Consider the following 14,987-nt stretch of genomic DNA (forward strand, 5'->3'; position numbering starts at 1 on the left):
CTCAACAAGTACTATTTGCCAAACTCATATCCTGTTCTCATTTATTTACCTAAAATAACTACAAGGAAATAAAACAGCACCTTAAAAATGTTTAAAATCTCCTTTTAATATCTATTAAAATTAACATTTGGATTTTGTTCTGAACTGTTTGGGCCTAAGTCATTTCTACATCTTTGTATTAAACAGATATATCAAAACAGTATTTTGATTTTTAATAAATAAAAATATTTTCAGCAAATTTTTATGGACCATATGCTTCTAACTAGTAGAAAAACAATGGAATATATGGATTTGGTTTTATATTTGTTTGTTTATTGATTCTTTTTGTTTTTACATTCATTTCCAAATACTCCCTCTCCTCTCCCTTACTTATGGAGTTTTTCCTTAAGAAAACTAAGTTCTTTTTCCTCAAACAAAATAATTCCTTAAGAAAGAATTTTTTTTAAATAATGCAGCAAAACTTGTCAACAGAATCTGACAGCATATGCAATATTCTACACCCATAGGCTCCTCTTTCTCCAACAAATGGAAAGGGATTCGATTTCTTATCTCTTCCAGGGCCCAGTTTGATCATTACAATTACATAGCGTTCAATTTTATTTTATTGTTACAGATTTTTTTGAAAAGCTTCAAACTGCAGTCAACCAAGTTTATTCATAACCTAAGGTAGAAATGTTTTAACTCCCTGTAAAAAACGATGAGCTTTGTATTTGGAATAGGGAGGAAAGGTGATAGGGAAGGAGACAAATAAATGGAAACTTAAAAAGAGGTCTGTTAGATGAGTTTCATAGAACGTGGAAGGTACTTTAGAGATCATTTAGTCCAACCCTCTCTATTATAGATGAGGAAAGTGACGCTTAAGAGAGGTTAAATGGGTTTCCCGAGGTCACACAGGTACTAAATGGCAGAGCCTTGGACTGGAACCAGTTCCTCAGCTCCACAACCATCTTTCCATTGCTACGTGTTTTCAAAGTGGAGGGATAGTGTCCCTTTTTGGTAACGCTTGCCTACAGTATTTTGCAGCAAAATGTCCTGACTTGCACTAAAGTTCATCATGTATGGCCCCCTTCCGCATTTTCTTGAGGAGCCTTGTTTCACCCAGACCAAATCAGAAGGGCAAAGACTCTCTACTCTGACTCTGCTCTTTGGAGGCAGGAAGACATTCATTGGTAAGGCCATTTGAAACTGCTCAAACAGTGGAGGGAAAAATCTCAAACGAGATTGTTCCAATTAAGTCAATAGGTAAACAGGCTTCTTTCAGAACTGAGAGATTTTGCCAGACACATTTTATATCTGTTTAAATGTGCTATTTTCCACATGGTGAAAGGTAGGAAAATAAAGTGACAAAGAAAAAACATCATAACATTCCCCTCAACTGCTGGGATCTAGTTTATAGAGGTTCTGTTCCCTTCAACAACTGATAACTTTCCATTCCCAGGGCAAGGAAGGTCACACTTACTCAACTCACCAGTTAGGTGTCTTTAATTCCTATCAAGATTCAGCATTACATCTGCTCTGATCGTTACTCCAAGCCTGCTACATATTAATTCTTCCCTCTCTATTTCCTTAGGTTACTCTGTACCAGTTCTTTTAACCTCTTCGTGCATTTACTAATGTCTTGTTGCAACCCAGAAACTAGGGTCCAGAACTCCAAAACTCATTTCATCTTTATTAGTCATATGATAGGGACAGTTAGGTAACACAATGGATAGAGCACTGAGCTTAGAAGCAGGAAGATTCATCTTTCTTAGTTCAGATGTGGCCTCAGACACTTATTAAATGTGTGACCCCAGGCAAGTCACTTAACCTTCTTATCCTCAGTTTCCTTATCTGTAAAAAAAAAAAAAAGGCAAAAACCAAAATAAACAAACCAAAAAAAAAAAAACAATGAGAAGGAAATGGTCACTTTAGTATCTTTGCCAAGAAAACCCCAAATGGAATCATGGAGAATCAGACATGACTGGAATGACTCAACAACACCCATGAAATGTACAGGATCTAGGTTCTGAAGAAAAATGCAAAGATGTTTGAGGCCAGGGTCCTGACCATAAAGGGATTACATAAATATAGCAGGTGAATTAAGTCATGTCCCCATATACTAAAGATATTAATAGTATAAAGATATTATAAGTACAGATTGTATTATGAAAGTTTAGAGGAGAGCGTTTATTTTCAGCTGTGGGGTTTAAGCGACACTTTCTTTGGAGGAGGTAGCATTAGAACCGGACCTTGAATGATGAGTAGAATTTCAATCTGAAAAGATGTAGGGAAGAGCACTTCCAAACACAGGGGTGTGAACAAGTGCATGGAAGTGAAAAGATGAATAAGTGTTTTGGGAATGAGGATGACCATACTATCTTTGATCTTGAACTGGAAAGCACTTCCGAGGTCACTTAATCCAACCCCCTCATTTTACAGATGAGAAAACAAACCCAGATAATGTTAAGTAACTTGTCTGGAGATGGTTATGGGAGGCCAGATATGAACCCTGGAGCTATGGCTTTAGTGCCAGGCCCTTTCCAAGTCTTACAACGTTTTCCTTTACATTCAGTAGTCCAGTTTGGCTGGAGCAGGATCCTTTTTAGTTGCATATGACTCTTCATAATCCCATTTGGGGTTTTCTTAGCAAGGATAGTGAAGGAGTTTGCCATTTCCTTCTCCAGTTCATTTTACAGAAGAGGAAAGTGAAGCAAACAGGGTTAAGTTACTCGTCCAGGGTCACACAACTAGTAAGTAAGTGTCTGAGGCCAGATTTGAACGCAGGAAGATGAATCTTCCTGACTCCAGGCCCAATGCTCCATTCACTGCGTCCTCTAGCTTCCCTGCAGGATCTCTACTAGCATGAAATTAAACTAGGAATATCGATTTAGGGCTGAAGAGATCTCAGAGGGTCACCCAGTCAACAATATCATATATTAAATGCTGGAAGGGGCTTTAGAAATTATTTTATCAACCCTTTCATTTTGTAATTGAGGAAACTGAGACCCTGAATGAGAATCTTGCCCTGAGTCACACAGGTAACAGGAAGCAGCTGATCTGGGGTTGGAATCCAGATCATCTAGACTCCCAATACTGCATTCCCCCCTCCCTCCCCCAACTGTTTAAACAACAGGCTTTTAAAGTTTAAGAGTGTGGCATTTATACTTCAGCCAGTTGAAATTTTTGAGCCCTGGAAGTATGGCTGTAATCTTAAGAAACAGTTCTCTGCTGGGCAGTTGATGTTTTTCCTGTGTGAGATAACTTGTTTATTGAAGCTGTTGTTCTTGTTCAATTATGTCCAACTCTACGTGACCCCATGCACTTTGTCCGTGGATTTTTTCTTGGCAAAGATGCTGGAATGGTTTGCCATTTCCTTCTCCAGTGCACATTTTATAGATGAGGAACTAAGGCAAGTAGAGGTGAAGTGACTTGCCCAGGGTCACATAGCTACTAGGTATCTAAGATCTTCCAGATTCCAGGCCCAGTGATCTGTCCATTGTGACAGCTAGCTCACTGAAGCTTGCTACTTTCAAGTTTAGTTCAGAGTCCCTTGGTGATTGATAACTTAAGAGACAGAAATACAGATCAATGATTCTGGGGATCTGACTTTTTTTTTTTAACTGATGAATCAATTGCTACAAATTTGTCTTGTATGTACTCTTCCACTTGGAATCAGCAGCCAGAGAAGGATAATTGTTTGTAGCCTCCCAGCATGGGAGGCATAGAGGCAGAGGCAGAAGAGGCCTTAAGAGATCAAGATATAGGGCATATAACAGGGAACCAGACAATAGACACCTACTGCTAAGTAATAAGTTTAGTAGATTGAAAAGCTTGCAGTAGGAAAAACTCAAATGAGCAGAATCCTTTTTTTCACTTTTCTCTTTTTCTGCTTATGGAAGCCACCACAGTGTCTTGGGAAGTCTGAATTTCCCCATTCTCATGGGAGTACTTTCTTTGCCTCCCTGGAGAGTTTGGTTAGCTCCATGGGACACCCAGGGGGCCTGAGTCTATATTTCCCAAGGAGGGGGACAGCTGTGATTGTCACTGATTACAGCTTTCCAAGGCCACAGGAGAGTTCAGTGCAGAGATCCAGGGTATTCATAGACCCAAGGGGAATACACCTGTAATGTTAGTGCCCATGTTCTGAGCTTCCTGCTACTTGTGGGAATAGATCCTCACATAAAGGTTCCCTCAAACCTTCAGGACAGTTGCAGCAGAGGCCCCAGGCTCCTGATAATCCTGTTCCTGAAAGACTTCTTTCTCCTAGACAGCAAAGGTAGGATTATTAGCATAAATTAGCAAATTGTGAAAAGGTGTCCAGCCCTAGTTTCCTGCCAAGGACAAGCTTGAGACACCTTGCTCATCACTGGAAACTTAACTGGTCTTCAGTATGTGCTCTAGTTGTCCAAGAGAGCAAATTCTAGATGAAGGCCCTCAATTTCTTCAGTGTTAAAACACTGCTGTTCTCCAGGGGGAAACATTCCTGACTTTCTCAATCATTCTTAATTTAACACCAGCTAATATGTGGGAATTTCTATATCCCTGTAACTATTGCCTTAGTGATTCCAACCTGGTAAGCTTAATTTCATTATCCAAAATGCTTGACAAGACCAGCAGGTGGGATGGTGGGACCAGCCATCTAGTCAGAAAGACCTAGTCAGGGGTGGGGAATCTGCCACCTTAAGGCCACATGAGGCTTCCCACCCCTGAGTCCTAGGTTCAAGTGCTAACTGATGCATACTAGCTGTATCCCTCATCTCTGCTCATCTTCACTGGTTTTTCCCCATGCATGGAATTCTCTCTTCATTTCTGGCTCCTGGCTTCCCTGGTGTCCTTCATGTCCCAGCTAAAATCCCACCTTCTGGGGTAAGCTTTTCGTTATCCTCTTTAATTCTATTGCCCTTTCCTCTGTTGATTATTTCCAATTTATCCTTTATATAGTTGGTTGTATGTAGGTGTTTGCATGTTGTTTTCCTCAATAGACTGTGAGCTCCTTGGGGACATTCTCTGTATCCTCAGCTGCTTAGCAGTGTGTCTGACACACAGTAGGTGCTTAATAAATTTTATTGACATGATCTCTTAGTGTCCTCATCATGTCTCTAAGACTGTAAATCCCAGAACAATAGATCTTTATTAGTGAAAGGAGTTTCCTTCCCAGAAGGCCCTTGTACCAATGAAATCACAACAGACCCTTCTCCCTATAAAAATTCAATATATGTCATATCTAAGATATTTGTTTTGCTAGTAATTTAATCTCTCAGAAGATGCAGGAAACAATGAAAGGAACTTGTTGTTTTAGATTTAAATCTGTCCAATAAGGAATCAATTGGAAAAACAGAAGAGAAGAAAACCCAGGGAAAAACTGATGCTCTCATCTTAGAATTTATAATTGTGAAGGCAGGACACCCTGTTGGTTGGATATGTGGCAAGGACTTTGAGGAAGCATATTTTAAACAATTCAGAGACAAGAAATCATAGAGCTCCTTGAGAGGCAATCCTGGCCTTGAAACTAGTCCTATGACCATGGGCAAATCATTTCATTTCTTTTAATCCTTTCATTTCTTACCTCTTAAAAGGGAATGTGAGAGAATGCATCTGACAGGGTTGTGAGGAAAACACTTTGTAAACTTTAAAACGATATATAAATATAAGCTATTATTATATGATCTCGCAGCCAAAAACTCTAAAAGGAAATATGGCTTGAGGAATGGAAATCTCTAAAAAATGAAATTCTGACAACACAGCCCCAGACATGAGAAAGAAAAAGGTGAAAGCCAATTTACATTCTGCATAATCTTAGGCAAGTTACTACCTCTCTGGATTTCAGGTTCCTTATCTATAAAACGAGAGGGTTGAACCAGGTGATCCCTAAGGTCCCTTACATCTCTAAGGATCCTCAAGATCCTATGATCTCATGATTCACTCTTGAATATTTGTTAACGTGCTTTGGTGTAAGAAGGGCAGCTAGAATGTTTAAGGGAGCCAAGATGGCAGAGTAAGAGCAGTGACTTGCTTGAGCTCTCCCCCAAACCCCTCCAAATACCTGTAAAAATGGCTGTAAACAAATTCTAAAGCAGCAGAACCCACAGAATGACAGAGTGAAACAAATTTCCAGCCCAAGACAACCTGGATGATTGATTGGAAAGGTCTATTGCGCCAGGCTATGAGAGGAGCACAGTTCAGCTTGGGCATGCAGGCAGAGACCAGGTCTCAGTGAACCTGGAGCAGGCCTCAGAGGACTGAATCACAGACAGCTGTGGCAGTTTCCAGACTTCTCAACCCACAAACATTAAAGACAACTTAGAAGGTCAGTAGGAAAGGTCTGTGACCACGGTGAGAGAGAAGCTCAGTCCCAGCCCTAGTCCCTGTGGAGCCCAAGGGCAGCGGCTACTTCTGGAGCTCTTGGCCCACAGACAGTGGGGGAATCAAGTGGCTGATCAGAGAGGGATTGCGGGGATCTCTTTGCTGGTGCTGAGTCAGGAATCTCTTACTTTGCCTGTGCTTGGATCTAGGTCACACTTCTGGGTGGCAGTCCTGGGGCGAGGAGCAGCACTGGCATGGTGGAGCTTGCAGTGGTGGTAGAGAGAGAATCCTCCCCACAGTTCCAAGGCAGAAAAGAGTGCTTGTGGTCACTCATAGACCAGAGCAGAGGCCAGGAAAGGAGTAAACACCTCACCCTTGATCGTACCACCTTGGAAGAACAGAAATTTTGTAGGTCCCTAGAAGTATCTCTGAAAACAGCTGCACAAAACCCATGAAGCTTGGGACAGTACATTGTTCACACTGGAAGCAGACCCCTCCCTTAACAAAGAGTTTAAAACTCAAGTAATTGGCTGGGATCATGAGCAAACCGCAAAAAAGTCAGACTATAATCTTCTTTGGTGACAAAGAAGATCAAAACATACAACCAGAAGAAGACAACAAAGTCAAAGCTCCTACATCCAAAGCCTCCAAGAAAAATATGAATCAGTCCCAGGCCTTGGAAGAGCTCAAAAGGGATCTTGAGAAGCAAGTAAGAGAAGTAGAGGAAAAACTGGGAAGAGAAATGAGAGTGATGCAAGAAAATTATGAAAAACAAGTCAACAGCTTGCTAAAGGAGACCCAAAAAATACTGAAGAAAATAACACCTTAAAACATAGCCTAACCCAAATGGCAAAAGAGGTCCAAAAAGCCAATGAGGAGAAGAATGCCCTAAAAAGCAGAATTGGCCAAATGGAAAAGGAAGTCCAAAAGCTCACTGAAGAAAATACTTCCTTAAAAATTAGAATGGAGCAATTGGAAGCTAGTGACTTTATGAGAAATCAAGACAAAAACGAAATAAAACCAAAAGAATGAAAAAATAGAAGACAATGTGAAATATCTCATTGGAAAAACAACTGTCTTGGAAAATAGTTCCAGGAGAGATAATTTTAAAATTATTGGACTACTTGAAAACCATGATCAAAAAAACCAGCCTAGACATTATCTTTCAAGAAATTATCAAGGAAAACTGCCCTGATATTCTACAACCAGAGGGTAAAATAGAAATGGAAAGAATACACCAATCACCTCCTGAAAGAAAGCCCCAAAGGAAAACTCCTAGGAATATTGTAGCCAAATTCCAGAGTTCCTAGGTCAAAGAGAAAATATTGCAAGTAGACAGAAAGAAATGATTCAAGTATTGTGGAAACACAATCAGGATAACACAAGACTTAGCAGCTTCTACATTAAGGGACTAGAGGGCTTGGAATATAATATTCCAGAGATTAAAGGAGATAGGATTACAGCCAAGAATCACCTACCCAGCAAAACAGCATAATCCTTCAGGGGAAAAAATGGACATTTAGAGAAATAGAGTATTCTTGATCAAAAGACCAGAGCTGAATAGAAAATTTGATTTTCAAATACAAGACTCAAAAGAAGCATGGAGGTAAACAGGAAAGAGAAATCATAAAGGACTTATTAAGGTTGAGCTGTTTACATTCCTGCATGGAAAGATGATATTTGTAACTCATGAGACCTTTGTCAGCATTAGGGTAGTTGGAGGGGAAAAATTATATGTAGATAGATAGATAGAGAGAGAGATAGATGGCACAGGGTGAGTTGAAGATGAAAGGGTGTTACTTGGAGAATAAAATTAAGGGGTGAGAAAGGATCTTGGGAGAAGGAGAAAGGGAGAGGTAGAATGGGATAAATTATCTCACATAAAACAGACAAGAAAAGACTTTTACAATGGAGGGGAAATGGAAGGTGAGAGGGAATAAGGGAATCTTATTCTCATCAGATTTGGCTTAAGGAGGGAATACCACATGCACTCAATTTGGTATGGAAATCTATCTTACCCTACAGGAAAATAGGGGGAAGGAGATAAGAAGGGGAGATGATAGAGGGGAGGGCAGATTGGAGAAGGGAATAATCAGAAGCAAACACTTCTGAGGAGGGACAAGGTCAAAAGAGAGAATAGAATAAACGAGGGGAGGGTGGTGGGATAGGATGAAGGGAAATACAGTTAGTTTTTCACATCATGACTCCTATGGAAGTGTTCTGCATGACTACACATGTATAACCTGTATCGAGTTTGCTTGCCTTCTCAGAAAATTTGGAACCCAAAGTTTCAAAAACAAACGTTAAAGATTGTTTTCACATGCAACTGGGGTATAGAAATCTATCCTGCCCTACAGGAAAATAGAAGGGGAAGGGGATGGGGGTGGGTGGAGATAGAAGGGAGGACAGATTAGGGGAAGGGGTATTCAGAATGCATGCCATCTTGGAGTGGGGGAGGGACCAGATGGGGAGAAAATTTGGGACTTAAAATCTTGTGGAAGTGAATGTTGAAAACTAAAAATAAATTAATAAAACTAAAAAAAAACTAAAAAGAAAAAATAAGAAAGAAAAAGAAGAAAGGCAGCTAGATGGCGCAGTGGATAGAACATTGGGCTTGGAATCAGGAAAACTCATCTTCATGAGTTCAAATCTAGTCTCAGACATTTACTAGCTGTGTGACCCTGGGCAAGTCTCTTAACCCTGTTTGCCTCACTTCCTCATCTGTAAAATGAGCTGAAGAAGGAAATGGCAAACCACTTCAGTATCCTTTGCCAAGAAAATGACTGAAACAACCCACCACCAACAAACAAATAGTGTGCAAGACTGAAAAAGGAAAAAAGAGCCTGTCCCCTCACGGAGCTTTATATTCTACTAGGGGAAATACGACAAATTCATATGTAAAAGTGGCCAAAATAAAAACTATTTTCCCACCTGGGCTTAGTTTTCTTGGGACACTTTTCCCTCTTCCCACTTGTGTGTATAAGAGAGAAAAAAGAATTGTAGAATTAAGAAACTTGGAGCCCCTGAACTTCAGATCCCTTTTCAGTTTGTGGGAAGAATAGCCTGTATACTAGCTACCGGAAATGAAATGTGGCCACATAGATTTGTCAGCACTAAATAAGCTAGAGAGTAGGTCTTGGCCAGACCGCTAGAAGTGTCAGTGACCAGGAAATGCAGTTAAAAAAAAAATAGAATTAAGCCTGAGGGCTCCAGCTAGCTGGGAGTGTCTCCTGCATTTCCAGAGAGCTTGGCACCTGGGGCCCAGTCCCTCTTGGAGAGCAGGCCTTTTCTAAAGCTCTGAGAGAAACACACTATTCCTCATGGAAAAAAGCAAGTGAGGGTTTTTTCCCCCGCAAGATGTGATTTCCCCATCCCTCTGACACCCATGTAATCACAGAATGCAGTCTCATGGGATGAGGTTTTAATGCGTAAAACAAGATGGACCTAAACCTTGTGACCTCTTTATGAGGTGCAAACCCCTTTAATTGGGTCATCGAAGGGAACAACTCTATTAGCTGAGCAAACCTCCTAAACACAAACAAGATAATCCCACCTGTTGGGGCTTGAAGATCAATAGTTCCAGTTACAAAGTTGAAGAATCCAGGTTAAGGAGCGCTTTATTGGGAGGACTGGGGAACAGACACGTAAACCATGTCATCAGGGCTCTTGGACCAGTAGGAGATGATGCATCTAACTAGCAGCTGACACCTGCCTCAGGTCGGGCAGGGATGTGAAGAGACAGTCACCTGAGGGAGACATTGATTCAAGGAATGTGAACTAGTCACAGTAACCTGCCCCCCCCTCTGGTTTTTTATACACTATTTCCCTTCCCTAACCCCATGTACTCTGGGATCCGGTGACACTGGCCTCCTTGCCGTTGCTCACACATCACACTGCATCTTCATGCTCTGGGATATTCCTCCTCCTCATCTCTACCTCCTGCTTCCTGTAAGTCCCAGCTAAAATCGCTTCTTTTTTTTTTTAATTTTAATTTTAATTTTTATTATTAAGGCAATTGGGGTTAAGTGACTTGCCCAGGGTCACACAGCTAGTAAGTGTCAAGTGTTTGGTCTGAGGCCGGATTTGAACTCAGGTCCTCCTGACCTCCTGAGAGGGCCGGTGCTCTATCCACCGTGCCACCTAGCCGCCTTAAAATTGCATCTTCTAAGAGACCTCTTCAGATCCCTTCTTAATGCTAGTTCCTTTCCTCAATGGATTTTCTCCAAATAATCCTGGCAGATAGTTTGTACATGCTTATTTCCTTGAGAACAGGGCCTGTCTTTTGCCTTTCTTTATATTTCCAACCCTTTATGGAGAAACTCCGAGGGTCTTCCCCTCCCAGATTGATTTTTTTGTGAAGGCAAACTGGGCCATCTTTTGCCTCCATTCTTACCTAGCCTTTAATAACTGAGTGGGAGTTTGCCTCAGACACACTGAGACCTGGCAAAAACCTTAGTTTAAAAAGGCTAAGGTTACGGGGCAGCAAGGTGGTGCAGTGGATAGAGCCCTGAAGTCAGGAGGACCTGAGTTCAAATCTGGCCTCAGACCAAACACTTGACACTTACTAGCTGTGTGACCCTAGGCAAGTCACTTAACCCCAATTGCCTAAAAAAAAAAAAAGAAGAAGGCTAAGGTCTCCCCCTGCATCCAGGACCATCTCCAGTTGTCCTGGCCTATGTCTTGCCACTGGACTCAGATAACCCTGGAGGAGAGAGTGAGGCTGATGACTTTGCACAGCCCTGTCTCACTTAAATCCAACTTACTTGTAAGTCAAGACATCTCTCTACTTTGAGAACGAAGAATGACAACAACCCTTTAGCACAGGCCTGGAACATAGTTGGTGCTTGCTAAATGCTTATTCACTGACTCATAGCAGAGAAGAATGACGTCAGTGGGCTTAAGAAAAGAGTAGGCCACTAGTGTATTGTTGGTGGAGTTGTGAAATGATCCAACCATTCTGGAGAGCAATTCGGAACTATGTCCAAAGGGCTATAAAAATGTGCATACCCTCTGACCCAGGAATACCACTTCTAGGGCTGTATCCCAGAGAGATCATACAAATGGGAAAAGGACCCACATGTACAACAATATTTATAGCAACTCTTTTTTGTGGTGGCAAAGAATTGGAAATGGAGAGGATGCCCCATCAATTTGGGAATGGCTGAGCAAGTTGTGGTATATGAATGTAATGGAATACTATTGTGCTATAAGAAATGATGAACAGGCAGACTTCAGAAAAACCTGGAAAGACTTGTATGGTCTGATGCTGAGTGAAACGAGCAGAACCAGGAGAATGTTGCACACAGTAACAGCCATGTCGTGCGATGACTAACTTTGATAGACTTAGCCCTTCGCAGCAATGCAAGGATCTAAGACATGCTATCCACATCCACATCCAAAGAAAGAACTATGGAGTTTGAAAGCAGATCGAAGCATACTATTTGCTATTTTTTTTCTTCTGTTTTGTTTTGTTTCCTTTTTCTGGTGGTTCCTCCTTTTGGTTCTAATTCTTACCTACAACATCGCTAATGTGAAAATATGTTTAATAGGAATGTATATGTATAGCCCATATCAGATTGCACGCTGTCTTGGGGAGGAAGGTGGGAAAGGAGGGGGAGAAAAATTTAAAACTCAAAAGCTTATAAGTGATTGTTGATAATTCAAAATAAATTATTTTTAAAAAAAGAAAAGTTAAAGTAAAAAAAAGAAAAAGAAAGAGTAGAGCTTGAGAGCCCAGCCAAGTGGCTAATGCAGCAAAGAAGCTTCACTCAAAGGGGTCTACATGAGAGGTCTATGAAGAGAGAAAGAACTTTCTTCTGGGCCATGAAGGTCCAGGAGATGTGATGAGTTACCCTTTGCCACATGGGTATCTTGCCTCACTACCAATGCATTTTTAAGTTTGAGCTCACCAATTAGTACTCTGTGCATTTGTGGGAGGGTATGCCCTAGGCTTTTGGGAGTAATGTTTTATACCAACTGTTCTTACTATATTATCTCAGGAAGACTTTTTCTAAATAGCTAATTAAGCCTATTGGCTGAATGTGAGTGGGAAGCAAATTAATTGAGGCTTGTAGCTGCTATAGTAGGAAATGGAAGTAAGGAAGGTAGGAAATAACATTTATTAATCACCTACTATGTACTGGGCTAAGCACTTTACAAATATTATCGCATGTGATCCTTACGACAACCCTGGGAAGTGCTATTATTATCTTTATTTTATAGTTGAGGAAACTGAGGCAGATAAAAATTAAGTGACTTGCCCAGGGTCACACAGTTAGTAATTGTCTGAGGCCAAATTTGAACTCAGGTCTTCCTGACTTAGGCCCCAGCTTTCCATCTACTGTGCCACTTCATTGCCTCAAAAGAAAAAATAAAATATAAGCTGCTCCTAAGGTTATTCTCTAGAACCTGAGAGTAGTCATTCCTCTGGGGACCTACCCTGAGAATGTGAATTCAAATTCCCAGAGGGGCATTATATTGTAGGGGCTTCATTCAGGATATATTGGGTTCTATGTGCACTTTCTGGGACTTACCAGATCTATCTACCATTTTATTTTTGAATGCCCTAGTCTGTAGGGATCTGCTGGAGAAAAATTATAATTTCTTTCTCTTCTTTTGTCTTAGACTATAATTTTAGTTCACTTGCTGGGGACCAGATGTGAATATGAACTGGGGGGTACCCCAGAGGTAGAATTATACCCCTTAGGTAGATTTGTAACCTAGTCTGAATAGACCCATTAAAGTTTCTGCTTTATTAAAAAAAAAAAACTATGGAAAGCCTCAGGGATTTAAATTAAAAGAGCATGGTAGATTCCCACTCTTTTTACAAAGAAAAAATAGCACCCTAACTAAGGATTCTGGCTAGAGCTAAAAACTGGGAGGCAAGGAATGCTCCACAACCTAGTGCCCAGGGGAACTGAGCCTAGCTAGCTGTGACCACAAGATTTACTAGGACCGAGACTGAGCAATAGCTACACAAGACCAGTAGGGAGCAATGCTCATCAGAGACTATACCACAGCTCGAGAGATCACTGGGGAACAAGAATGAAACCACTGGGCTGTACAAAAATATTCATAGCAGCTCTTTCTGTGGTGGCAAAGAATTGGAAATTGAGAGGATGCCCATCCATTGGAGAATGGCTGAACAAGTTGTGGTATATGACTGTAATGGAATACTATTGTGCTATGAAGTGGTGGAAGTGATGGTTGATAAATCAAAATTAATTAATAAAAAAAAAAAAGAATGAAATCAGTGGGGCCTGAGCCCAATAGTATGAATACCATGACACCGTTGGGGGACATTGGGTCCAGCAGTATAATCGTGAGAGTTGTCCCTTCAAATGTGTGTTCCAGGCACACATGCTTCTTACACATGTGTTCTCTCTATTTTTTTGGACATGACCGATGAGGGAATTTGATTTGTTTGATTATGATTAATTACTACAAAGCTTTCATTTTTCTTTTTCAATGGGAAGACAGTGTAGGTAGGAGGGTAGGAGGGAGAGAAGGTGGATTTTTGTTCATTAAAAAAATTTTTTTTAAATGTCCCCTTTATGTATGTGCCTTTGTCACAAGTTTCCCTATGCGTATGCCTCTCTAAGAATTTTCCCTTAGTGTGTCCATATTTCCCACTGATGATATATATATTTATGGAAGGGTATGTCCCAGGTTTATATGGGAAATGTGTTTTGCTACTTTTCTTACTGTGCTATTTCATTCTTTGCTTTGCTTTGAAATAATTATGTCCTCTGACTAATAAAGGTAAATATATCAGTGGGACCCTAGTGAGCTGTGGTTTAAATGGATATGGACTCATAAAGAACTTCAAACCTGGGGTCCCCTTGTCTGGAACACCTGTATATGTAAGTTGAAGGGTGACTCTAGGTGCTACACATAGAAAAATAAATATGAAAAATTTCAAGAGATAAAAATGACTAAAAACAAGGGGACATGAAGAAAAGAGTCATGTAAGAAGCAGCACCTGAGCTGTATTTTTGAAGGAAGTTAGGGATTTTATGAGGAAGAGGTAAGGAGGTAGTACATTCCAGACATTAAGTTGAATTAAAATTAAATTGAATTAACAATCATTTATTATATACCCATTCTGCTCCATGCTCTGTACTAAGCCCTTTACAAATATTACCTCATTCCCTCTCTCTTCCAGGCACCATACTAAGTACTTTACAAATATTATCTCATTTGATCTTCACAACAACCCTGGGAGGTAGGTGTTATTATTATCATCTCCATTTTCCAGATGAGAAAACTGAGGCAGTCAAGAGGTTAAGTGACTTGCCCACAGTCATACAGCTAGTGAGTATCCGAGACTGGATTTGAACTCAGGTCTTCCTGACTCTCCGGTCCTGTGTTCTATCCATGGAGCTACCTACTTGCGTTCTATGCTTAGAAATATCAATTTGACTTTGATGTAGAGGAAGCCTTTCCTAGCCTCTATTAATTTTAGAGGCTTCCCTCTTTTAATTATTTCCTGTTTATACTGTGTATAGCTTCTTTGTACATATTTATTTGCTTGTTGTCTCTGCCAGTAGACTGTGAGCTCCTTGAGAGCAGGGACTGTCTTTTACCCCGTTTGTATCTGTTACTCTAAGCACAGTGCCTGGCATGTAGTAAGCACCTGATAAATGTTTTATTGACTGACAAACTGACTGAAAAGAGAGACCAGTAACAGAGAGCGAACAATCAGG

This window comes from Phascolarctos cinereus, unplaced genomic scaffold (genome assembly GCF_003287225.1).
Source record: "Phascolarctos cinereus isolate Bilbo 61053 unplaced genomic scaffold, phaCin_HiC Scaffold_726;HRSCAF=1367, whole genome shotgun sequence".
NCBI lineage: Eukaryota > Metazoa > Chordata > Mammalia > Diprotodontia > Phascolarctidae > Phascolarctos > Phascolarctos cinereus.